The following is a 27,112-nucleotide window of genomic DNA, read 5'->3' as shown; positions in this document are numbered from 1 at the left end:
GTCCGGGAGGACCCCACATGCTGCGGAGCGGCTGGGCCCGTGAGCCGTGGCCGCTGAGCCCGCGCGTCCGGAGCCTGTGCTCCACGACGGGAGAGGCCGCAACAGTGAGAGGCCCGCGTACCGCAAAAAAAAAAAAAAAAAAGGCTTTGGTAATTTCTCCTGTGAACCTTGAAGATCAAGTGGCATAGAAAGAGCACTGACTGGAGGAAGTGTACTTGGGTTCCAGGCCTGGATAGAAAGAGCACTGACTGGAGGAAGTGCACTTGGGTTCCAGGCCTGGCTCATCCATGAACTTACTGGGTTGGCTCAGAGCCTCTCTGAGCACTTGGTTCTTTACCGCTGAATAAAGGAAGAACTCTCAAGTGTTTCCTTTTCAGATGCTTTGTGATGCTGGACCTCCAGCTTGATTTTCACAGCGTGCCACGTTAGCAGTGTTCAGGATGCCACACCAAGAAGCAGACATGCCCCTTCCATAATTTCCAGAACCCTGGAAGTTGCTTTCCCCAGAAACTGCAAGGGAAATGCACTGTGAAACACGCCCATTATCTGAGCCACTGTCCACAACTGATTCCCAACACCTGAGCTGCAGCGGAATCATCCAGGTGCTACTAGCATTACAAGATTCTGTCCTCACTCTCAGATATGCCATAATCTGAGTGAGGCCATGGAATCTATATTTTCATAAATTCCCTCATGTGATCCAGGTAATTTGGTCAAGTTTGAAACTATTGGTTTAGAGGTCTGAACCTTTCCTATGCATTTAAATTTACTAGTTTACATTGTTATTATTGGCAGTCTTTCTTGTTATTACACTTCAAATGTTATTCATCAGCTAAGTGAGATAAATGAGAAAATGGCTCAACCTGCATAATCTTTCTTCTAAATATTAAATGAGTACAAAATAAAGTGTAGTCTACAGTAGTGAAAGCTACTCATTTACTTTTCCTATTTTATTATGAAAATTTTCAAACATACAGAAAAGTTGAAAGGCTTACACAGTGAGTAGTTATATACCCACCACCTAGATCCTACTAGTAACATGTTACATTACTTGCTTTAAAGCACTTACCTATCTATCCACCAATCCATCTTATTTTTTGGATGCATTTCAAAGTAAGATGCAGACATCATTACACAACACTCCTAAAGAATAGAGCATGCATATTACAAATAGAGTTAAATATTTGTTCATGAATTCTTACTTTTGAGGTAAAATTTTCTTACAATTAAATGATCGTAAGTGTACCATTTAATTAATTTTGACAACCTGTATAGCCTAAACCACTATCTAGATATAGAAAAGTGTCAACCTCCTCCACCCCAGGAGCACCATAGATCAATTTTGCATGTTCTAGAACTTCCTGTATGTGGAATCATACTGTATATATTCTTTTGTGTCTGGCTTCTTTTACTCTGCATAATGCTTTTGAAATTCTTACGTATTGCATGGTTTAGTAGTTTGCTCCTTTTTATTGCTGAGTAGCATACCATTCAATAAATTTACCACAATTTATTCATTCTTTTGTTGATTTTTTTATTATTGGAGTATAGTTGCTTTACAATGTCGTGCTAGTTTCTGCTGTACCGTGAAGTGAATCAGCTATACGTGTGTGTGTGTGTGTGTATATATATATATATATATATATCTCCTCTCCCTCTTGGACCTCCCCCTCGCCCCGCCCCCACACCAGGGCTCTTACCAGGTTGGGTTGTTATGAATGAAAAGCTTTTATTCCTGGGCTTCCCTGGTGGCGCAGTGGTTGGGGGTCCGCCTGCCAATGCAGGGGACGCGGGTTCGTGCCCCGGTCTGGGAGGATCCCACGTGCCGCGGAGCGGCTGGGCCCGTGAGCCATGGCCACTGAGCCTGCGCGTCCGGAGCCTGTGCTCCGCAAGGGGAGAGGCCGCAGCAGTGAGAGGTCCGCATACCGCAAAAAAAAAAAAAAAGCTTTTATTCCTGTAAAAGTTTTTTTTTTTTAATATGTTTTCATTTCTCTTGGGCAATTACACAGGAGTGGAATTGTTGGGACATAAGATAGGTGTATATTTAGTTTTAGAAGAAATCGTCAGGCTGTTTTCCAAAGTGGTTATGCCATTTTACATTCCCACCAACACTGTATGCGAGTTTCAGTCATTCCCATTTCCCCACTAATATTTGATGATATCAGTCTTTTAAATTTTAACTGTTCTGGTAGGTGTGTAATGGTGGGTTTTTTTTACATTGAAGTATAGTTGATATACAATGTTGTGTTAGTTTCAGGTGTACAGCTGTAATGGTATTTTGTTGTGGCTTAAATTTGCATTTCCTTTATGGATAATGATGTTAAACACCTTTTTTGTGTATTCAGGCATTTATATATCTCCCTTTACTGTTCAAATCATTTTTCTAATTTTAAATTGGGTTATCTTTATATTTTTAGTTGTATAAGTTCTTTACACATTTTGGATGCACATTCTTTGTCAAATATATATTTCATAAATATTTTCTCCTCATCTGTGATTTGCCTGTTCCTTTTCTTATTGATGTTTTTTGATGAGCAGAGTTATAAATTTGAAGTCTAATTTATCAGATTTTTCTTTTTATTGTTTGTGCATTCTGTGTCCTGTCTAAGAATTATTTGCCTACCCTCAAACTGCAAAAATATTATCCTATACTTTAAAAATCTTTAGAGTTCTAGCTTTTACATTTAAGTGTATGATCCATCTTGAATTGATTTTCCTCTGTGATGTGATGTAAGATCAAGGTTCTTTTTTCATTTTCCCATATGGTTATCCAGTTGTTCCAGCATCATTTGTTGAAAAGACTTTCCTTCCTCATTGGATTTCTTTAGTACCTTTATCAAAAATCAAATGGCAGTAAGTGTGGGCTCTCTATTCGGTTGCATTGCCTATTTATCTGTCTGTGTGTCAATACCACAGGTTTTGATTACTGTAGCTTCATAATAAGTCATAAAATCAGAAAGCAAAGTCTTCCAAACCTGTACTTCTTTTTCAAGCTCCTATTAGATATTCTAGGTTCTTTGCATTTCCATACAAATTTTAGAATCAAAATATATTCATATACTCTTAAAAACTGAAGTTTAAAATGTTTAATATAGCCATGCATCCAAATAGAGTTCCATGCATCCAAGAAGAGTTTTATGCATTTATGTTCCTGTATTAATTGATACACTAACATCTTAAGGTCACTCACCTCATCATGAGAGTCAATATTTCTTCCCATTGGTACATCAACTACTCCCAAATCATGTGGCACATTGCTTCTACCAGTGAGCCATTTGTAGTTAGCAGCTCTGCATTTTTCAGACTGGATTAACTAACCAGGTCCTATCACATCATAAACACAACTAACTACAATAACAAAGTAGCTCATTACTTTGACTAAAATCAAGTCAATTCAAATATCAAAATTTTAACTGATCCATTAAAAAATTTGTGGCTTGTTTGTTTCAAGTTAATCCTATTGAATAAGCTGAAACAAAATTTGTAATTTCTAAAGAAAACTGAAGAAAAAATTTATTCCAATTGCTCAACTAAGTTTTAAATAAAGATTTCTATAAAGAACAGCTTACCATGACTTAAATATTCTTTCTGCAGGGTATCATAGAGTGATACTTTCCAAAGCCTAGTTATTTTATCCATCATATGGTAATTAATAGCAACGGGGTAGCAGAGCTTCTCTTTTTAAATTCTTTTTTTTTTTCCTTTTAAAATTCTAGTCGATTCCACACTTTCACAGAGATTCTTTCTATCTTGAGAAAATGGTTTGGAAACAAGAATAACTAGTGGAAGGGGAAAGGGAAAAAGAAGTCTGTCTTATAAAATTAAATCTTTAGCAGACACTGCATGTACTTAACATATTCACAGAAGTATCCCCTCCAGTTATGTTGCAAAAGCCATGCAAATAATAATTGTGGCTAAGTGCACAACACTGACAGTCAATATTGTATTTTCCAAGCTTGTACTCATTATTCTTTATAGTATTCATGCATTTTGTGAAAGATCAAAAGATTTACATATCATATGGAGTGCTTTAGGGAATAACTTGCTGAGTACTTTAAATGCACAATGTTCCGTAGCCTTTTAAATACGGATTTCACTTCTCTCTTCTTTGTGATAAAGAAATAACAAGATAGAGCTAGATGTTTTTTCTTAATATAATAAAATGTCTATTTTAAGGTATAAGATAAAAGTTTGATATTTTTATCTGTAATTCTAAATACAATTCTGTGATCCAAAATAATAAATTATGGGTTTTCTTCCATATGTGTGTTGAAAAAGCCTCCATATGACCCAACTCCAACAGATTCTCAAGCAATTCGTTACACAAACATGCCACAACTTTTATTGAAGTTACTAAATAATAAAACTGATTCAGTTGCCTGAAGACACTGAAAGGGTAGCCTTTCTGGAAACTGAGAACAGGACTCCATTCCAAAAAGCTTTAATATAAAATAAGGTGGGAGGAGCTAGCAACAGGCATATTTCAGTGAGCATGGATATAAAAACATAAGGCAGAAAATTCTTAAGAGAAAAGGAGTCTGGTTTACTAGCCAAATTTCCCTTACCCGAGATGAATCAAAAGGAGTTGGAAAGGTTTGCCATTCCCAGACTCCGCATAAAGCTCATCAGTATTTCTTCCGCCCATAAGGTTATTATCAACAATAACAATAAGAGGTCGTTATCGACATGAACAACACCAGCTGGAAGACACTGCTCTTCGAACAACAGCTTAGAACAGAAACCATGAAAATTTCCAAAAATCACCTATGCCAATGTGAACCATACCAGAAAGGCGTGCTCCCAATACCCCCCAAAATATTAGTGATTAGATATTTTAGGAACACTGCTTTCCAGGCTTGTTTTTTTTCCCCTGATAAATCATACTAGTTTAACTAACATTAGTTATCCAGATCAATAATTACAATATCGAGGTTTTTGTTTTTGTTTTTGTTGCAGTCACTTTACCCTGGTGCTTTCTACAGCATGTACATTCAACTGAGGAATAAGGAGGGGACAACTGAAGGAGAAGAGGGAAGGAAAGACCTTATAATGTATAAGGATAGGAGTGCTGGCACCATATTACCACAGGATACTGAACAGGTGACACGTTTATGCTTTCCAATCCAGCCAAATACTCAAAAATTTTGCAGCATGGGAAAGCACAGAAGAAGGAGGTTGAATGGTACATGAGTCAATTCAAAGCATATATGCTTCAGCAGCTGGGAGAAGAGTGTCACTCACTCATATGTAGCCACTTTGCACAAGGATGCACACAAACACCCTTTATTTGATCCATTCCTGTCACAGTGTTTTCCTGCCACAGACCAAATTCTGGTAGAGGGGCATGGATAAGAGGGGAGGGTTCATCATCATAAAGCCTTTCTTCCTGAGAAGTCCTTGTTTTCCTATTGTGGAAAAAAAAAATGCTGGGAAAAACTGGAGAGTGTATTGATTTGGAGCAACTCACTTTACTCCAGAACAAACCGAATGAAAACTGTTCTTTAATGAAGCATAACAGTGTAGAGAATTCTGCTTAAATATTTGCTCAGATAATATTTTCTTACTCTGAAGCTGTGAATCTGGCAACAGAGACAGATTAATAATAGCAATGAGCCCCGCGACTGTTTGAAGAGAGACTCTGCGTATCCAGAGGTAGCAATCAAATTAGCTTTGATAACTTCTACCACAGAACCATATACAGAGTGCCAGGGAGCTCTCCTCCATGAGCCTAAATGTTTAAAGTTGTGACACTGGCCCCGCTACATCCTAGAGTGTTGCTCTAGTGAATACTACTGAAATTACAAAGTCAGAAAGTACATGAAATTGTGCCATCTGATTCAGTTTCAGCTTCAGAAATAGTATTTCAAAACACTTGAAGAAAAACTGCAGCTTTTAAATCCATATTTACATTTAACATCACAATACAGAAGATGTCTGGATAATAATCCTGAACTAAAGAAGCCAAAAACATAAAATAGTGATCTTTAGGGAAAAGAAAAATATGTATATAAATATAAATATGTATATTTATATATATATACAACTAAAGAAATAGGGTTTTTTTTGCTTTTATAATGAGAAGGAGAGGAAGAAAACAATAAACAAAGTGAGATTTAGGTTTTCCCCTATTAGACTATCAGATCATTTACATCTAGTGTTGGTGGCATGCAAAATAATAGGCATTAGCATAGCTGCTGGTGACCTTGGAAACTGACACAATCTTTGTAGAGGGCAATCTGACAATACATGTCAAAAATCTTTAAAATGGGGACTTCCCTGGTGGCTCAGTGTTTAAGAATCCACCTGCCAATGCAGGGGACACAGGTTCGTTCCCTGGTCCGGGAAGATCCCACATGCCGTGGAGCGATTAAGCCTGTGCGCCACAACTACTGAGCCTGTGCTCTAGAGCCTGCGAGCCACAACTACTGAGCTCTCGTGCCACAACTACTGAAGCTTGCACACCTAGAGCCTGTGCTCCGCAACAAGAGAAGCCACTGCAATGAGAAGCCCACGCACTGCAATGAAGTGTAGCCCCCGCTCTCTGCAACTAGAGAAAGCCTGTGCACAGCAACAAAGACCCAACGCAGCCAAAATAAATAAATAAATAAAATGAATAAATTTAAAAAAAATCTTTAAAATGGACTTAGAAATTCCTCCTCTATGAATTTACACTGAGGAAATAGATAAAAAGAAATTTAAAATGTTTATTTTGGCTTTGTTCATAAAAATTAAAGACAAGTTGAATATTCAGAATAGGGGGTATATATATATATATTTTTTTTTTTTCGGTACGTGGGCCTCTCACTGTTGTGGCCTCTCCCGTTGCAGAGCACAGGCTCCGGACGCGCAGGCTCAGCGGCCATGGCTCACGGGCCCAGCCGCTCCGCGGCATGTGGGATCTTCCCAGACCAGGGCACGAACCCGTGTCCCCTGCATCAGCAGGCGGACTCTCAACCACTGCACCACCAGGGAAGCCCAGGAGTATGTTTTATATAAGGAAGATATATACAATGTCTACTAAGAATTTAATATCAGTTTTTGATATTAATATGTAGATTTGATATGAAAATATGTTCACAATATATCAGGTGAAAAGCATATTACAGAGCAATCTTTTAGTCATGTTCTTGATTTTATAAAATATGTGTGTTATGTATGTCCAAGCACAGAAAAAGAACGGCAATTATCTCAGATAAAATGTTTGTAAATAAGCTTTTGCTGTTTTTCTTATTCTTTTTACTGTTGCTTAACATACTTAATATGTGCACAAGTTCATTTTACAATCAGAACTAAAGCTATAAAACTGTTTCCATTGTGAACAAAGAAAGAAGCAATCCATTTGATTTTAAAATAAAAACTTTTTTGAGTGCTCAGCACCAAATTCTACTTTAATACATAAATTCATACTTAAGTGATTATTATTTTTTGTTTTCAAAAAATCAAATCTAGAAACTTTAACCAAAGGTGGCACTATTAGTGCAGATTCAGTTACAGAGAACAGAATCTACTCTGGTTCACTGAGGTAGAAATGGATTTATTACACGGTACAGCATGGCCTATGCTATGGGTGGGATGGCCAAAGAAACAGATTCTAGGCTGAGTTTCTAGGAACTGCCTGAAGCAGTAGATCTGTTAATTCTTCTTAACTCAGTCTTTGGTAAACATATCTGACTGGTGAAATCAAATTACATTTGAGTCTACATCTAGTCTGCACGGGAGTCCAGGAATTGTAGTTTTCAGATTTTTAGCTTCTGCAGCATAGGAAAGCACACAAAAAAGAGGTTGAATGGTGAGTGGGCCAATCAAAAGTATATGCTTCAGCAATTGAGTAGAAGAATGTCAGTTAATATGTGGAGAGATTTCTATTATTAGTTTGCCAAGTGATTGTTATAAACCTTTTCTGCAGAGTTTCTATTCATATACCAAGGCTGATGGAAGGAAAGAAGTGTGGTGGATGGAATATGTCTAAAAACCAAACAGGTCAGAAAGAAAGAGTTGGTAAATTCATCAATTATCCTTCTCTTTATACTTCAGCTTGTTCAAATAAATCTTTTAAAAGTTTTAATGAGATATCTATTTTAAAATAGTTTTAACTTCTTTATACGTGTGTTTCATGAAATTTGAATACTCTTTTCAAATTCAAACACAATTTTATTTGTTAATAGCCTTTAATCATAACAGGTAATCTTAGCTAAATAATTACCTTTCTAAATTAAATAACAGCATATATGCTTAGTTCATAAATTTTTTCTGAGTTCTCCCTTGCAGCGGTATTTTCAGATAATGGTACACATAATCTTCATATTTTTTATGTGTCTTTTAATATATGGGTGTGTGTATCTGTTCTTAATCTTTCACTGGCAATGATGATGTTTTATCACTCTCTCTACTTTCTCTGCTAGAAAAATATTACTCAGCCTTCAGGATTCAATCCCAAAATCTCCTCCTCTGAAAAGACTTTCCAAATTTTATGCCAGAATTTTATTATTTTCACCTGTCTCTCTGTACCATCACTACTAAAAGACTTAGCATAGTGTATTGTAGAGAGTATAATACCTGTCTCCATTTCTGCCCCTTCCCCCTCACACTGAGAGCAATTTGAGGACAAGTTTTGGTTATGTGACCTCCGTTGGGAGCACGGGGGTGAATGTACTAAAAATGGAGGAGGAGTGATCCTCCAAAGGAAAATTAGCATGCTCTCATTAGAAGAATGAGGAAGAAGATCAATGAATGGCCACTGTACAATAAAGAGAACATCCCAACTGGATCTCAAAGGCATTTCAAAGGAAAAAAGTCAGTCTAAAGGCTCACATATGATTCCATTTATATAACATTCTCAGCATGACAAAATTATAGAGATGGAGAAGAAATTAATGGTTGTTAGGGGGTAAGAATGGTGGTGGAATATATCTAAGAGTTATATATCCAGAGAATATATCTCCTGGGCATATATCCAGAGAAAACTCTAATTGAAAAGATACATGCACCCCTATGTTCGTAGCAGCACTATTTACAATAGCCAAGACATGGAAGCAACCTAAATGTCCATCGACAGATGAATTGATAAAGATGTGGTATGTATATATAATGGAATATTAGCCACAAAACAAGAATAAAATAATGCCATTTGCAGCAACATGAATGGTTCTAAAGATTATCATACTAAGTGAAGTAAGTCAAAGACAAATATCATACGATTTCACTTATATGTGGAATCTAAAATATGATACAAATGAACTTATTTACAAAACAGAAACAGACTCACAAACATAGAAAACAAACGTATGGTTACCAAAGGGGAAAGGGGGTGGGGGAGGGATAAATTAGGGGTTTGGGATTAGCAGATAAAACTACTATATATAAAATAAACAACAAGGTCCTACTATATAGCACAAGGAACTATAGTCAATATTCTGTAATAAACCATAATGGAAAAGCATATGAAAAAGAACATATATATATATATATATATATATATATATATACTATATATATACTCTCTCTCTCTCTCTCTCTCTCTATATATATATATATACACACACACTTATATATAACTGAATTACTTTGCTGCACACCAGAAACTAACACAATATTGTAAATCAACTATACTTCCCAAAAAAAGAATGGTGGTGGAGAAGAAAAGTAGGTATGACTATAAAGTCATGGAATAGTTCTACATATTGATTCTGGTGGTGGTTAGGTTATACAAATGTACACATGCAGATCAGAGTTCTGAAGAAAAGAAAATGTGATCCAAGAAACTCTTATCCAGTGAGGCAAATGTTATTCTTGTATGAAAGCTACAGGTCGATATTCTCAAACTAGGGGAAAAAAACCCTTAGAAATAAAGCATGCATATATCCTTCTTTAGAAAAAACTACTTGACAATTAAATTCATCTTATTCTGAGATTAATCAAAATTCATAACTTAGAGTGGAAGCTGTTGTAAAAGGACTGGAAATGAGCATTATAGTCATTTAAGTGTATTAAATGAATTAATACAATACATTTTTAAAGATCAGAATCTCAATATTACAAACATGGGCGTTGTACAAATAATAACATAAAAACTGGGAAGTGAGAGCAGAGGAGATGAGAGAGTATGTAAGAGTACAAAGATTCTCTTATTTCACAGAAAAGCTTAATTGGTAATATCTACTTGTTTTTTTAACATCTTTATTGGAGTATAATTGCTTTACAGTGGTGTGTTAGTTTCTGCTTTATAACAAAGGGAACCAGCTTGGTGATATCTAATATTGAAACATACATAACTGCAGTCCAAACTTGTTATAATCTTTTTTTTTAAATTTAGATATACCAGGCTTCCCTGGTGGCGTAGTGGTTGCGAGTCCTCCTGCCGATGCAGGGGACATGGGTTCGTGCCCCGGTCCGGGAAGATCCCACATGCCGCAGAGCGGCTGGGCCCGTGAGCCATGGCCGCTGAGCCTTGCGCGTCTGGAGCCTGTGCTCCACAACAGGAGAGGCCACAACAGTGAGAGGCCTGCGTACCGCAAAAAAAAAAAAAAAAATTTAGAGATATCATGTGGAATATGTTAATTCTTACCATGAAAACACACTTAGTTTAAGTTCCACAGTTCCTGAAGTTTCCTTTTCCCCATTAAATCAAAAGAAAATTATATGTATTTTGTTTTTGTTTTATTAAAAATAATTTCTAGAGTATGGTCTCCATTCTATAAAAGCATTTCTCTCTCTCCCTTTCCCTCTCTCCCTCTCTCTTGCTCTCTGTATTTGTAGGTGTACACACAGAAAGATATCTGAAAATATGTTCATCTAATGTAATGATTACAATATCATTTCTGGGTAATTGAATTTGAGGTGATTTTAAAATATTCAGCATTATTTGTCAATGTCTTTTCTATGTGTATGTTTCATTTTTATTAAAATAGTGAAACTTTTTTCTTACTTAAAATTATGGATATAAAATATGCCACAGAAAATTATTAGAAAATAAGTCAACAGTTGTTATTTCTAGGTGGTGGATGTATTAAAAACTTTTTTTCTTTGTGCTTTAATATTTTTTAAATTTTAGAAATAAATAATATTTTACTTAATAAATAAAAGATGAGCAGCGACCTGAGACACTAAGGAAGACTTTTCCAATATCTGAAATTTATCGTTGAAATTAAGGCAAGATAAAAAACAACACCTCAGGCAGACAGGAGGATCCAGAAGCACTGTGCTCCATTTTTAGGTTCTTTCTCTGCACTACTCTAAATCAGTTAATATATTTTCATTTCTTAGTAGTCAGATCTGCACACTAACCAGTTGACAGTGTGACCACCATCTCAACGATCTGGGTTTTCAACGAAAGATGCAGTGATAGAGTTTCTTAACCCTGTTGATTTGAAGGAATATTTGTGAGTGCTTCAGTTTACATGGTTTCATTTGATGCCCTGGGAAAGGACTGGACAGATTCCCCCGGCCAAATGAAAGCCTCTCTGAAACTGGGAAGTGAGCAAGGTGTGGGACAAGCTGAAAATATCATGTAGATCTTAGTAGAGAAATCTGAGTAGAAAGTAGGGTTCAGAGAAGAAAATCCACTTCAGGTACCACCTATGAGGTATAGGCATTGACACCCCTCTGTGTAAAATGTTCTGACTTCTAAGAAAGTCTCATGGCTTGAAACAATGCTGTTGCTATTCAAACATAATCTACTGTAAGATTTACAAGTACTTCCAAAGATTCTACTTTGACAATGGCTTACATTCATTTGCAGATCTGTGTGGGTTATCCCACCTAAATGAAGGGAGAGAGAACTGGGGACTTGACCCAATATGACTGTGAAGCACCCTTTCCATGACTGTGTCCAGAGAGATGGGCTGGAATTGAAGAGCAGAGATGATCTTTCTGGGAATCAAATTACAACTCAGAGGAGCATCTGCTAATCAGAACAGCTAATATTTATCAAATGCTTAAGGTGGACCCGCAACTATACTAAGTATTTGACATAATAAAATACTAAGTATCTTATTTAACCCTGATGATCTCTATTTTCTTCATTTTGTAGATGAGGAAATTGAGGATCAGAGAAGTTAAGAAACTTACCCAAGGTTACATGGTCACATAGCTGGGTAGCACAGGATCCAAACTAAGATCGACTGTGCCGTCCGTTGTGTGTCCTTGTTGATACCTGCTGCAAAGAGGGAGGCTACATAAGACTTGTGGTAGTCACAGATCTGATAAACTTCAACACAGGAAGGTGGAATTCTTCCTCTTGATTTTAAACCCCAGTACAACTTCTATATATTATGGCCAAATGTAACAATACCAAAACATAAATTGAAAATAACAGTACAAATAATGTCTATTCTAAAATCACACTTAGCCACTGAAAAACCCTCTGGATTTATCAGAATACAAATAAAAGAGTGATGAATGCACTTTACAGAAATGCATAAAGGTATACCAAACCAGCCAATTTGTCCTGAGACAAGACCATGTAACAGTTCTAAAGTCATGGGTGTTTAGAATCTATTGAAAATATTACTTCTTTATAATGAATGTAATGTTAATCAAATGATAATGGTTTCTGTGTAAGGACTACAGAGAGTGGATAATACAAAAGCCACTTATATTTTGCTTTGATTTGCAATTTATATTATTTGTGCAGCAACAGATTTACCTGCCTATTGAATGTTGCTTATTCAGACTAGTAAATCAGTTTGTTCTCCCTGAGCATAAACCAAGTGAGTAAGTTGAGGAGTGTTCACACGTTAAGGAGAAGTAAGTGGGTGCGTAGTGCACAGATCATCTAGTGCAGAAGACTGGACTTGTTATTCTTTGAGGACATTGAAGAAATCCCTGCCCTCATGGAATTTATGGTCTAGTTGTAGAGATAAAATGTACACATATAAGACACCTTAAATTTTTGAAGCAACATGTTAACAAAAGCAAAAAAAACAAGATAAGAAGTAAATTATAATTAAATACAAACGTTCTAAGGATATGCAAAGAATAAAATGATTAGAACAAAGATATAACTAGTAAGTGACGATTTTTGAACTGAGTTTACATGAAGCCTTCCGAGGATGAAAAGCTTATGAAAGATGATCCCCAACACCTAGTCTAAATTAAATAAAGGTTGCTGCTTTTTTTTTTTTTCATGTCAAATATGCCAAGAGACATACGTGGTCCTCTATCAGTAGAGTTAAGAAGTGAACTCTGCTTTCCCTTTAACAAGAAGACTGTCAATAGTTCTTTTGGTTTCTCTTTGTGAAATAAAAATTTCAATGTTTTTCCTAGATATTGGAGGCTAACAATGCCACATATAAATTGCCTTTCATTCCATACACGTTTGAATTTATTTGAGCAGAGGAGCATGGACATAAAAGTCTTGATTTAATATACATTTTAAGATATATAGCTATTAATTCTATTATACTATGCCAAGGTGAGGAGTTAGATGACTCGTAGCCAATAAGGAAAATGTCACTATACAATCCCACAGAGATAAAATCGAAATATATGCTATAAAAGAGATTATTTTAGCTCCAGAAGAAACTGAACATATCCTGGTGCTTTTCAATACAGAGTGACTTTCACTTCACCTTTGTACACAGAAGTTCAGAAATTAACTATTTTTCCAGACAACTTGCTTTTTTGCTGTGAGCATGTCTCTCAAGCCTGTCATTACAAGTTCTCTTATATTTTCTATTATAAATGTCTTCAAATCCCAAACTCTGTAATCTTGGCATGACTCATAATGACCAGATACCTGTAAAAGAAATCGCAGGGGAACCATTTCTGTCCCTGAACTTCCACTCAGCTCTTTTTTGTATCTGTACAAGATACAGAGCTGAACATGATCTAACTCATCATTACAATTCAGCCTCAGCATAAGGATCCCACATGGTGGGAATACTCATTCGATTTCACTGGCCACTAATGGAAATTGTCATGAGAGCATTGGAGAAGAGGCAGTTCAGTAGGTTGGGCTCCATATCCTTTAACATGCACACACACACACACACAGACACACACACACACACACACACACACACTTTCTTTCACTTCAGCTCCACTTGGCCCACCCCCCGCCCTTTTTTTTTTTTGAATCATACTGGAAATCTGCCTACTACTTCTTTTGAACAAAATGTTCTGCCACTTTAAAAACACATATGTTCTAAAACCACTGTTCTGAAAGATGAGATATAATGCCTTAGTGCTGTCTTCCAACTTAAAACCACTACCTTTAGAGTCAAATTCTCAATAGGAAATACTGTCTATCAACGAAGAGAAATACATAGAAGGAATTAGTTCATCAAATAAAATGCATTCAAAACAAGTGAAATTAAAGGGCAGTACTTAGTCTTTCAAAACTCTTTATTTCTTATTTCTGAGAAACATGATCAAGGAACCCCTTTAAATCTTAACTCAAAGTGTCTAAATAAAATTCTTTCTTTTTTTTTTTTTGCGGTACGCGGGCCTCTCACTGTTGTGGCCTCTCCCATTGCGGAGCACAGGCTCCGGACGCGCAGGCTCAGTGGCCATGGCTCACGGGCCCAGCTGCTCCGCGGCATGTGGGATCTTCCCGGACCGGGGCATGAACCCGTGTCCCCTGCATCGGCAGGCGGACTCTCAAGCGCTGCGCCACCGGGGAAGCACTAAATAAAATTCTTTGCATGAATTTAAGATTATGTAAGTGTAAAATAGTCAGCTCATAAAATGTGTCTGCACTTTCCAGGGTTCTGCCCTTGTACACACATAAACCCACAAGAATGGGCTGAGTCCAGTGGTCTCAGAGTTATCTGCCTTAAATGTGTGCCTCGGGTTTCATTTTAGGTTCACTCTGTTTGGATGCTGCCACAGCATCAGTCCTCTTAGGGAAAGCTGCCCTTGGAAATGGCAGGCATAAATCAACTTGAAAATACTGACAATGTTCATGCCAATCACTGTACAGAATCAGATTCAGCAAAGAACTTTGAAACAAAATCCACTTTATTCTTATCCAAAATGAATGTGCTATCCAATAAAAATAACTACTAGAGCATCACAATTTCAAAGTGCTCTTTCATTACCCACTAGCTCATTTGGTTCTCTGAACAGTCCTACAAGATGAGCACCATTTCACTCATTTTATATTGTATTGAGACTAGGAGAAGCAGGAGACTCATTTGACAGAAACTCAGATTTTTCAGAATCCAAATTCCCCAAAGGGAACAAACTCACCTCTGATTTAAAGTTCGACATTCTTTGATTCAAGGGCAGTATCAGAATTTTGATATGTTATGAACTCTATAGGCAAAAGTTCCCTCTCTTTCAATGTATTTCTTTGACATATTGTCTACAGAAGAAAGAGAGAGAGAGCATTTTGATGTGAAGGTAGGTGAACATTTCAAGTATGTTCTTGGATCCATGAAAATTTTCACTAGTTTTTCCCATTATTTATTATAAATGGAGTCATGTGACTATGAATATACAATAATAACACTGAAGGCATCAAAATGCTTTCAAAATGCAATACAAAAGACTGGGGGCACAAGTGCTATTGCAGAATTATGGCAATTAAGTCCTTAAAAGCAATCTTATTTCATTCGTGGTGAGCAACAATTCATCTGAGCTGATTTATGTGACTGAGGAAGAAAAAGAACCTCGTCTCAATTTAAACTCATAATAGATCTTTTGACTACATTGACTCATATTTTCTAATTAGTCACTAGAAAGTTGAATTCAACTAATCAAGTTACTAATCTGTAATAATGGTCAAAGTACTTGTGTGTGACATCAAACTCACACACTTAAAACAAAAAGAACCTAGAAATTAAATATCTAGTACTCAAGAGCTTGGTGAGAAATAAGTTTATTTTATTAATTTACTTTTTTATACTTTTGAAGACGTGGCATAGGTACAAAATAATAGGAAAACTTCAAACAGTACAAAACAATACACAGTAAAATCTGAATGTCAGATCACTTGTCTCCCATTCCCAGAGGTAACCACTGTTAAGTGCTTCTTGTTTATCCTCCAGACATAGTCTATGTATAGATAAACATATATATGCATGTGTGTATATTTCTTTTCTGTTTTTACACAAATGAAGGAAAAATATACACATTATTCTACACCTCATTTTTTGCCCTTGTGGTTTGTCTCAAAGGTTAGCCCATGTCTACACATACGGAGCTAATTCACGCTTCTGAACAGTTGCATAATGCTGTTTTTAAGGATGTACTATCCATGAGATGTGCCCTACAGATGGGCCTTTAGAGTTTTCCCAGTCTTTTGCTATTATTTGAAACAATTCTGTATTCAATACCCTTTATGTACATATATAAGTGTATGTTAGAGATAAATTCATAAGATAAATTTTTGACTCAAAACCTGTTACTTAACTGGGAATTTCTGACATTACTTAATGATTTTAACAGAAAGCTACTCAAGAAAGATTTATCATCATTAAGAGGGAAAGGAATGTTAACAATCACAAGACTGTTAATGCTCTTCCTTTACAAACCCTACATTGAAATGAAGTGAAAGTTTTTATTAAGGAGTGGTGTGTGTGTGTGTGTGTGTCTGTGTGTGTGTCTGTGTGTGTGCGTGCACGCGCGCAATGTTAGAAGGTCAGAAACAAGAACGGGGTAATTTCTATCATTCGAGGTCTAGTTACTCATTAAGACCTCTGGGAGAAAGGCTATCCGAAACAGTAATCCACAAAGCTTCTCCCTTCCTTAAGGCTTTATCTCTCTCACCACCTCTGCTGAATGCTGGTGTGAAGTGGCTGAAATGATATGTGCTATAATAGATAGATAGATAGATAGATAGATAGATAGATAGATCTCCAAATCATAAGCAGTGGTCTGTGCAGAGAAAAACTCCCTCATCCAGATCTGAGACTTATTCCTGAAGGGTATCCCTGGAGTCTTGAGAAAAGATAAGAAGAAATTAGACATATCTGACACTTCTCCATCTTAGGAGGCAATTTTGTGGGCAGAACCAAACTTTGCTATAACATCCCACTGCAGTTGTGAAACTCTTTCAGCTTAGCTGAGAACCCCCTTAATTTCAAGGTGCTCAAATAAAGGAAGGGTCTGGGTGAGCATAATGTTTGCATGAGATAAAATGTAAAACCCCATCTATTCTTTCTTCTCAGAAAAAAAAATTAAAATTACCCAGGATATTTTTCTAGCCAACTGCCAAAAACCTGAAATGGAGTTGTTTTTGTCTTGCTCTTGATGGCTGATGCTGGCTTCCTTCGAGGCAATTCAGGACAGCATCTGGCTTACCTCATGTTCCACTGAAATACAGGTTCTGAAAAGCAGCCTGAAGATGACATTCTGGAAAGAGGAACTATGTTCTGTGTGGTGGGGAGGCACTGGGGAAGTGGGAGCACGGGGAGGTGGCAGAGCCGTGTTAATGCAAATGTATTCCCCGGGCTTATTTGCTGGCAAACCGAGTGGACACCCAGCTATCTGAATCTGGGCCAGCGAGTTTGGCACATCTTCTGCTGGCAGAGCACGAGCCCAGCACAGCATCCTGCTGCTGCTGGCATGTATACAGCTGTCTTTCTTCATCTGACTCTCCACCACAGCGGCCGGCTCAACAGGTGTTGCCAGGGACACAGTGTGTTTGGCAGCTGTCAACTTTCAATAATCATCTCTGTAGCATATCCTTTTCTACTCTCCCACCCCAGTTCTTCCCCCCTTGCCACCACCTTCAAAGCTCCCAGCACCATTTGGGCCTTTGCGAAGGGCAGAGTGAGGCAAAGATGCTGAACAAGGCGCATGGTCATCTGGAGGGTAAAATTCTGCCTGGGCCTCGACCGAAGTGTAATAGGATTTTTATAAGATATAGGCCTTTCGTGTGCATCCGATTATCCTTTTTTATTCCCCCTTCTGAGGTAAACTGTTAACCCATTTTTTCCTGACCTTTATTCCTTCCATTTTCTATTAGTCCTTTAGAATGCCAGCTCCTCTCCTTACAGCTGTGAGATCTTAACCGTGTTCTTTAACTATCCAAGCCTGAAAAATGGAGATAATAATATTTGCTGCCTATACCAATGAGAAAACGGAGGCGAAATATTTAACACTATACGTTAGTGATTCCCCTCCTCCCAACTGCTCTGAAGTTCCATCCTTAAAAGCCCTAGGCTTTAATGACTGCCCTTGAATTCCAAAGATGTGAGGACTTGCTCTGTTCTGGGGCTTCTTTCCCATTCTTATCAAAGGCAGAATCAGAAAACATACTGGCCCCTTAAGTTCTGGGGGAGATGCCAAATAGATTTTTTTTTAAGGCAGGGATATACAGTTATTTATTACAGCCTTATTTATAATTCTAAATATTGGAAATCCCTAACTGTCCATCACTGAGAAATAGATAAATAAATGGATGAAGAAATATGGCACTGGTAAAATTAATTAATTAGATTAGTCATGAATAAATTAACTAGATTATTTATGTAAGCACATATAGTCCTTACTATATGTCCGATGATTTCTTTTGTTTTTTACTTAATCTTTTTTTTTTTTATAGAACATTGGCTGTATTCCCTGTGCTGTACAATATATCCTTGTATCTTATTATATTTTTTATACAGCAGGTTCTTATTAGTCATCAATTTTATACACATCAGTGTATACGTGTCAATCCCAATCTCCCAATTCATCCCACCACCACCCCCACCCCCCCGCCACTTTCCCACCTTGGTGTCCATACGTTTGTTCTCTGCATCTGTGTCTCAATTTCTGCCCTGCAAACTGGTTCATCTGTACCATTTTTCTAGGTTCCACATATATGCGTTAATATACGATATTTGTTTTTCACTTTCTGACTTACTTCACTCTGTATTACAGTCTCTAGATCCATCCACGTCTCAACAAATGACCCAATTTTGTTCCTTTTTATGGCTGAGTAATATTCCATTGTATATATGTACCACATCTTCTTTATCCATTTGTCTGTCGATGGGCATTTAGGTTGCTTCCATGACCTGGCTATTGTAAATAGTGCTGCAATGAACATTGGGGTGCATGTGTCTTTTTGAATTGTGGTCTTCTCTGGGTATATGCCCAGTAGTAGGATTGCTGGGTCATATGGTAATTCTATTTTTAGTTTTTTAAGGAACCTCGACACTGTTCTCCATAGTGGCTGTATCAGTTTACATTCCCACCAACAGTGCAAGAGGGCTCCCTTTTCTCCACACCCTCTCCAGCATTTGTTGTTTGTAGATTTTCTGATGATGCCCATTCTAACTGGTGTGAGGTGATGCCTCATGGTAGTTTTGATGTGCATTTCTCTAATAATTAGTGATGTTGAGCAGTGCTTTTCACGTGCTTCTTGGCCATCTGTATGTCTTCTTTGGAGAAATGTCTATTTAGGTCTTCTGCCCATTTTTCGATTGGGTTGTTTGTTTTTTTTAATATCGAGCTGCATGAGCTGTTTATATATTTTGGAGATTAATCCTTTGTCCATTGATTCGTTTGCAACTATTTTCTCCCATTCTGAGGGTTGTCTTTTCGTCTTGTTTATGGTTTCCTTTGCTGTGCAAAAGCTTTTAAGTTTCATTAGGTCCCATTTGTTTACTTTTGTTTTTATTTCCATTTCTCTAGGAGGTGGGTCAAAAAAGATTTTGCTGTGATTTATGTCAAAGAGTGTTCTTCCTATGTTTTCCTCTAAGAGTTTTATAGTGTCCTGTCTTACATTTAGGTCTCTAATCCATTTTGAGTTTATTTTTGTGTATGGTGTTAGGGAGTGTTCTAATTTCATTCTTTTACATGTAGCTGTCCAGTTTTCCCAGCACCACTTATTGAAGAGACTGTCTTTTCTCCATTGTATACCCTTGCCTTCTTTGGCATAGATTAGTTGACAATAGGTGTGTGGGTTTATCTCTGGCCTTTGTATCTTGTTCCATTGATCTATGTTTCTGTTTTTGTGCCAGTACCATATTGTCATTATTACTGTAGCTTTGTAGTATAGTCTGAAGTCAGGGAGTCTGATTCCTCCAGCTCTGTTTTTTTTCGCTCAAGACTGCTTTGGCTACTCGGGGTCTTTTGTGTCTCCATAAAAATTTTAAGATTTTTTTGTTCTAGTTCCGTAAAAAATGTCATTGGTAATTTGATAGGGATTGCATTGAATCTGTAGATTGCTTTGGGTAGTATAGTCATTTTCACAATATTGATTCTTCCAATCCAAGAACATGGTATATCTCTCCATCTGTTTGTATTGTCTTTAATTTCTTTCATCAGTGTCTTATAGTTTTCTGCATACAGGTATTTTGTCTCCCTAGGTAGGTTTATTCCTAGGTATTTTATTCTTTTGTTGCAATGGTAAATGGGAGTGTTTTCTTAATTTCTCTTTCAGATTTTTCATCATTAGTGTATAGGAATACAAGAGATTTCTGTGCATTAATTTTGTATCCTGCTACTTTACCAAATCCATTGATTAGCTCTAGTAGTTTTCTGGTAGCATCTTTAGGATTCTCTATGTATAGTATCGTGTCATCTGTAAACAGTGACAGTTTTACTTCTTCTTTTCCGATTTGGATTCCTTTTATTTCTTTTTCTTCTCTGATTGCCAAGGCTAGGACTTCCAAAACTATGTTGAATAATAGTGGTGAGAGTGGACATCCTTGTCTTGTTCCTGATCTTAGAGAATATGCTTTCAGTTTTTCACCATTGAGAATGATGTTTGCTGTGGGTTTGTCATATATGACCTTTATTACACTGAGGTAGGTTCCCTCTATGCCCACTTTCTGGAGAGTTTTTATCATAAATGGGTTTTGAATTTTGTCAAAAGTTTTTGCTGCATCTATTGAGATGATCATATGGTTTTTATTCTTCAATTTCTTAATATGGTGTATCACATTGATTTGTGTGTATTAAAGAATACTTGCATCCCTGGGATAAATCCCACTTGATCATGGTGTATGATCCTTTTAATGTGCTGTTGGATTCTGTTTGCTAGTATTTTGTTGAGAATTTTTGCATCTATATTCATCAGTGCTATTGGTCTGTAATTTTCTTTTTTTGTACTATCTTTGTCTGGTTTTGGTATCAGGGTGATGGTGGCCTCATAGAATGAGTTTGGGAGTGTTCCTTCCTCCACAGTTTTTTGGAAGACTTTGAGAAGGATGGGTGTTAGCTCTTCTCTAAATATTTGATAGAATTCACCTGTGAAGCCATCTGGTCCTGGACTTTTGTTTGTTGCATGATTTTTAATCACAGTTTCAATTTCATTACTTGTGACTGGTCTGTTCATATTTTCTATTTCTTCCTGGTTCAGTCTTGGAAGGTTTTACCTTTCTAAGAATTTGTCCATTTCTTTCAGGTTGTCCATTTTATTGGCATAGAGTTGCTTGTAGTAGTCTCTTAGGATGCTTTGATTTCTGTGGTGTCTATTATAACTTCTCCTTTTTCATTTCTAATTCTATTCATTTGAGTCCTCCCCCTCTTTTTCTTGATGAGTTTGGCTAATGGTTTATCAATTTTGTTTATCTTCTCAAAGAACTAGCTTTCAGTTTTATTGATCTTTGCTATTGTTTTCTTTGTTTCTATTTCATTTATTTCTGCTCTGATCTTTATGATTTCTTTCCTTCTGCTAACTTTGGGTTTTGTTTGTTCTTCTTTCTCTAGTTCCTTTAGGTGTAAGGTTAGATTATTTATTTGAGATTTTTCTTGTTTCTTGAGGTAGGCTTGTATAGCTATAAACTTCCCTCTTAGAACTGCTTTTGCTGCATCCCATAGGCTTTGGATTGTGGTGTTTTCATTGTCATTTGTCTCTAGGTATTTTTTGATTTCCTTTTTTATTTCTTCAGTGATCTCTTGGTTATTTAGTAACGTAGCGTTTAGCCTCCATGTGTTTGTGCTTTTTACGTTTTTCCCCTGTAATTCATTTCTAATCTCATAGCGTTGTGGTCAGAAAAGATGCTTGATATGATTTCAATTTTCTTAAATTTACTGAGGCTTGATTTGTGACCCAAGATGTGATCTATCCTGGAGAATGTTCTATGCGCACTTGAGAAGAAAGTGTAATCTGCTGTTTTTGGATGGAATGTCCTATAAATATCAATTAAATCTATCTGGTCTATTGAGTTATTTAAAGCTTCTGTTTCCGTATTTATTTTCATTTTGGATGAGCTGTCCATTGGTGTAAGTGTGTTGTTAAAGTCCCCCACTATTATTGTGCTACTGTCGATTTCCTCTTTTACAGCTGTTAGCAGTTGCCTTATGTATTGAGGTGCTCCTATGTTGGGTGCATATATATTTATAATCATTATATCTTCTTCTTGGACTGCTCCCTTGATCATTATGTAGTGTCCTTCCTTGTCTCTTGTAACAGTCTTTATTTTAAAATCTATTTTATCTGATATAAGTATTGCTACTCCAGCTTTCTTTTGATTTCCATTTACAGGGAATGTCTTTTTCCATCCCCTCACTTTAAGTTTGTATGTGTCCCTATGTCTGAAGTGGGTCTCTTGTAGACAGCATATATATGGGTCATGTTTTTGTATCCATTCAGCAAGTCTGTGTCTTTTGGTTAGAACATTTAATCCATTCACGTTTAAGGTAATTATCGATATGTATGTTCCTATGACCATTTCCTTAATTGTTTTGGTTTGTTTTTGTAGGTCCTTTTCTTCTCTTGTGTTTCCCACTTAGAGAAGTTCCTTTAGAATTTGTTGTAGAGATGGTTTGGTGGTGCTGAATTCTCTTAGCTTCTGCTTGTCTGTAAAGCTTTTGCTTTCTCCATTGAATCTGAATGAGATCCTTGCCGGGTAGAGTAATCTTGGGTGTAGGTTCTTCCCTTTCATCATTTTAAGTATATCATGCCACTCCCTTCTGGCTTGTAGATTTTCTGCTGAGAAATCAGCTGTTAAACTTATGGGAGTTCCTTGTATGTTATTTGTCATTTTTCCCTTGCTGCTTTCAATAATTTTCTTTAATTTTTGCCCATTTGATTTCGATGTGTCTCAGCATGTTTCTCCTTTGGTTTATCCTGTATGGGACTTGCTGCGCTTCCTGGACTTGGGTGGCTATTTCCTTTCCCACATTAGGGAAGTTTTCGACTATAATCTGTTCATATATTTTCTCGGGTCCTTTCTCTCTCTCTTCTCCTTTGTGGACCCCTATAATGTGAATGTTTTTGAGTTTAATGTTGTCCCAGAGGTCTCTTAGGCTGTCTTCATTTCTTTTCATTCTTTTTTCTTTATTCTGTTCTGCAGCAGTGAATTCCACCATTCTGTCTTCCAGGTCACTTATCCATTCTTCTGCCTCAGTTATTCTGCTATTGATTCCTTCTAATGTAGTTTTCATTTCAGTTATTGTATTGTTCATCTCTGTTTGTTTGTTTTTTAATTCTTCTAGGCCTTTGTTAAACATTTCTTGCATCCTCTAGATCTTTGCCTCCATTATTTTTCCGAGGTCCTGGATCATCTTCATCATCATTATTCTGAATTCTTTTTATGGAAGGTTGCCTATCTCCACTTCATTTAGTTGTTTTTCTGGGGTTTTATCTTGTTCCTTCATCTGGTACACAGCCCTCTGCCTTTTCATGTTGTCTATCTTTCTGTGAATGTGGTTTTTGTTCCACAGGCTGCAGGATTGTCTGATGATGTCTATATATTAACTCATTTCAACCTCATAACAACCCAGTTGGTGGATACCATTATTATCATCATATTTGCTGATGAGGAAGCCAAGCATGGAGAAGCAGAGCCACACATATATATATATACATATACACACATATGATCATAAATGGATCTCACAAACAAGGTCAAGTGTAAAAAGCAAGTTGAAAAAATAATACATGCATCAAAGAATTGATGTAAAGTTTAAAAATACACAAAGGAATATGTTACTTATGGAAACGTATGTATCTAAAATTATGCAAACAAGGAATGAGAGAATATACCCCAAATTCATGTTGTAGTCGCTTCAAATGGGGGGGAAGGAGGGTAGGACTGAGAAGTACACAGGGGAGACTCCACTTTTATCTGTAGGGTCCCATTTAGTTAATTTTTAAAAGGACATGTTAAAATTAGATCACTCTGGTTAATGCATATAATGTTTTAAAACATATAATGTTTTTAAGTATATTTTCTGCTGTATTTTGTGTTTTGTAAAACAATGTATATACAGAAAAGGACATAAAATATATTTACAGGGTTTCACAATCATTATTAAGCAAAAGTCATGTGACCACCATTCAGGTCAACAAAAGGAAAGAAAGGGCTCTATAGCAGCTCTGTGGACCCTTCCCCAATCATAACCCCATCCAGCATCCCCCCTCCACCCCCTACAAAAGGAATCTCCATCCTGAGCTCTGTGGTGCTCATTGCCTATTTCTCCCCTACAACTCTACCACCTATGTCTGTATCCTAAACATCAGAGTCCAGCTGTCCTGTTTCTGAACTATAACAAGTGGAATCATGAAGTACGTATTTTTTCACGGCTGCCTCTTGCTCAATGTTGTATTTGTGAGATTTATCTGCATTGTTCTTTATTCAGGGTTGCTGAATAGACTTCCACATTTACTTATCATACTCACTCTTTTTTTTTTTTTTTTTGCGGTACGCGGGCCTCTCACTGTTGTGGCCTCTCCTGTTGCGGAGCACAGGCTCCGGACTCACAGGCTCAGCGGCCATGGCTCACCGGCCCAGCCGCTCCGCGGCATGTGGGATCATCCCGGACCGGGGCACGAACCCGTGTCCCCTACATCGGCAGGCGGACTCTCAACCATTGCGCCACCAGAGAAACCCTCCTACTCACTCTTGATTGACATTTGGGTTGTCTTCTCTATAATTTGCAAGCTCAAAAGAAAAGGCAGCTGTTGCATCCAGCAGATACCCAAGAATGAGTATCTTCAGATTTTTCCTTGGCCCTAATTTTTTTAACCAAGAAACATATTTTCCTTTGGACTTATTATTGCTTTATTTTCTTTAATTTCTTCTTCACTTCCCTAAGTCAACAAGTTGCTTTTCTTTGCTACATTATTTGCCTTTACACCGTGAAGTATTGTCATACAGAATGGTATCGTTGAGGCCATAATCTAACTCAAACCGTTTGTTTTACATTTCAGGAAACAGGCTTTTGTGCCCTGCAGCTCATTTTAAAATTCATCTTAGTAGCTCTGAGACCTATAGATGGTAACTGGGTCATTGGAATAGGAGTTTTAAATGTTCTATTGTCTCTGGCAGCTGGTTAATCGTATGTTTAAGAATAACGCCTTGCCAGCGTTTCTCTGCAGGGCAAATCTATTCTATATGAGACCCATACAGAGTGCCATAAAGATGTTGCCAAACGTCTAAATGAATTTTTCCCTCTTCATTATTAATCATTATACAGCATTGCTTTAAAAAAAAAAACCACCGCAGGCCCCAGTAGTGAGGAGGGAAGAGCCCACAAAACAGCATTATTCTCCCAGCACATACCAGTAATCAGGCCAAGCAGCAAAGGCATTTTTTATTGTAAGGACCTCAGCGATGCTGTAAAAGGCATCTTCCTGCTCTCCAATATTGCCATTAATATGTAAAAGCTTAAGCTTGCTAAAGGGATTATTGCACATCCTATCTGATGGTAAACTAGCATTGCAATGATTACATGTATCTTTTTGTCATTTTCTCATAAAACATCTTACTCTTGAACGGTGTAATTGGCCTCTTACTAATGTTAATGATTAAATCGGCATAAATGTAACACACTGCTTTAAATGGAAGGCATGTTTGCAATCTCCAGGGTCTTGAATGTATGCTTTACAGCATGGTCGTTATATTCATTGTGTGTGTGTATGCTGCATGCACATATACATATATATTATATAGGGTCTATACATATTATAGTAACAGAAAGCACAGATTTCATGAGTGGGTCATTGAGTGTGATAGTCAGCAGAGATGCTCTTACTTTCAACTTTGCTTCATGGACCCACATATTCTAGATATGGCAGATAAAGTACCACATATCAGCCAGTGGCTTAATGCATGTACCACTTCCCAGAAGACCGTGCTCTTGCAACCATGCAAGATGTTGTCCCCAGCTAACCAACACCTTAGCTAAGGCTTCAATAGGCTGTTTTACCTTTAATCCAGCAGGCTACTGCTGGGTGATGAAGTACATGGTAATCCTTTGGTCATGAGTCTATTTTCACAGCTTTTTAAAAATATTTATTTATTTATCTATTTGGCTGCGCCAGGTCTTATTTGTAGCACATGGGATCTTCTTTGCGGCATGCGGGCTCTTAGTTGCAGCATGCAAACTCTTAGTTGCAGCATGCATGTGGGATCTAGTTACCTGAGCAGGGATCGAACCTGGGCCCCCTGCATTGGGACCACGGAGTCTTAACCACTGAACCACCAGGGAAGTCCAGCTTTTTTTTTTTGTTTTGCCATAAAATGGGTCCCTTGGCCTGAGGCAATTGGTGGGAGATATAATGTCGATGGAACAGATGGTAGCATTACTGGAGGTGCTGTAGGCAGGCAAGGCAAACTCCAGTAAGGATGAATGGCGACCCCCTCCCAGGTGTAAGGGGTCAGATGTAGTCGGCCTACCACTCTGGCTGGCTGGCTTCCCTGAGGAATGGTGACAGGTTGAGGGCGCAGTGTCCATCTTTGCTGCTGGCAGTGGTGGCAGGAGCTGGCTCAGACTTAATGAGAGGGATCCACGGTATTGGGTCCACGCACAGCCTCAGTCCCTTCTATCAAATACTGTGATCACTATATTCATTCGTTATTAAGCAAGCATCAGGATGGCTAAGGAGAGAGTCTGGCCGACATCCACAAGATGGGTCAAACTCTTCACCTGTTTGTTAAGAACCTCTTCAGGAGGTCATTCACATGAGCCTCAAAAGTACACGTAATTTGTGCCACTCCCACTGGGTCTCTACATACCCCTTCCCCTGACTTCCTTGTCATCAGTCTTTCAGTTCTGCTCCTTCTAGACCCCCTCATTAACCAGTCAAATTATTTACCACTGACCAGGGGCCCATGTACCATACCATATACATCCATCAAGCCACTTCTCCCTCCACACAGAGTGGACAATTCATGTGTAATGAGGAGGCCATAACTAATACAGTTCCTCCTTCTCCTCTACCACCCATTTTCAATTTCTGCTGGTCTAGGTGGCTTGCCTTGTGGGGTGATTCAGACTCTCATCT

This window comes from Pseudorca crassidens, chromosome 1 (genome assembly GCF_039906515.1).
Source record: "Pseudorca crassidens isolate mPseCra1 chromosome 1, mPseCra1.hap1, whole genome shotgun sequence".
In the NCBI taxonomy this organism is placed as follows: domain Eukaryota; kingdom Metazoa; phylum Chordata; class Mammalia; order Artiodactyla; family Delphinidae; genus Pseudorca; species Pseudorca crassidens.
Note: the sequence above shows the minus strand (reverse complement) of the source record.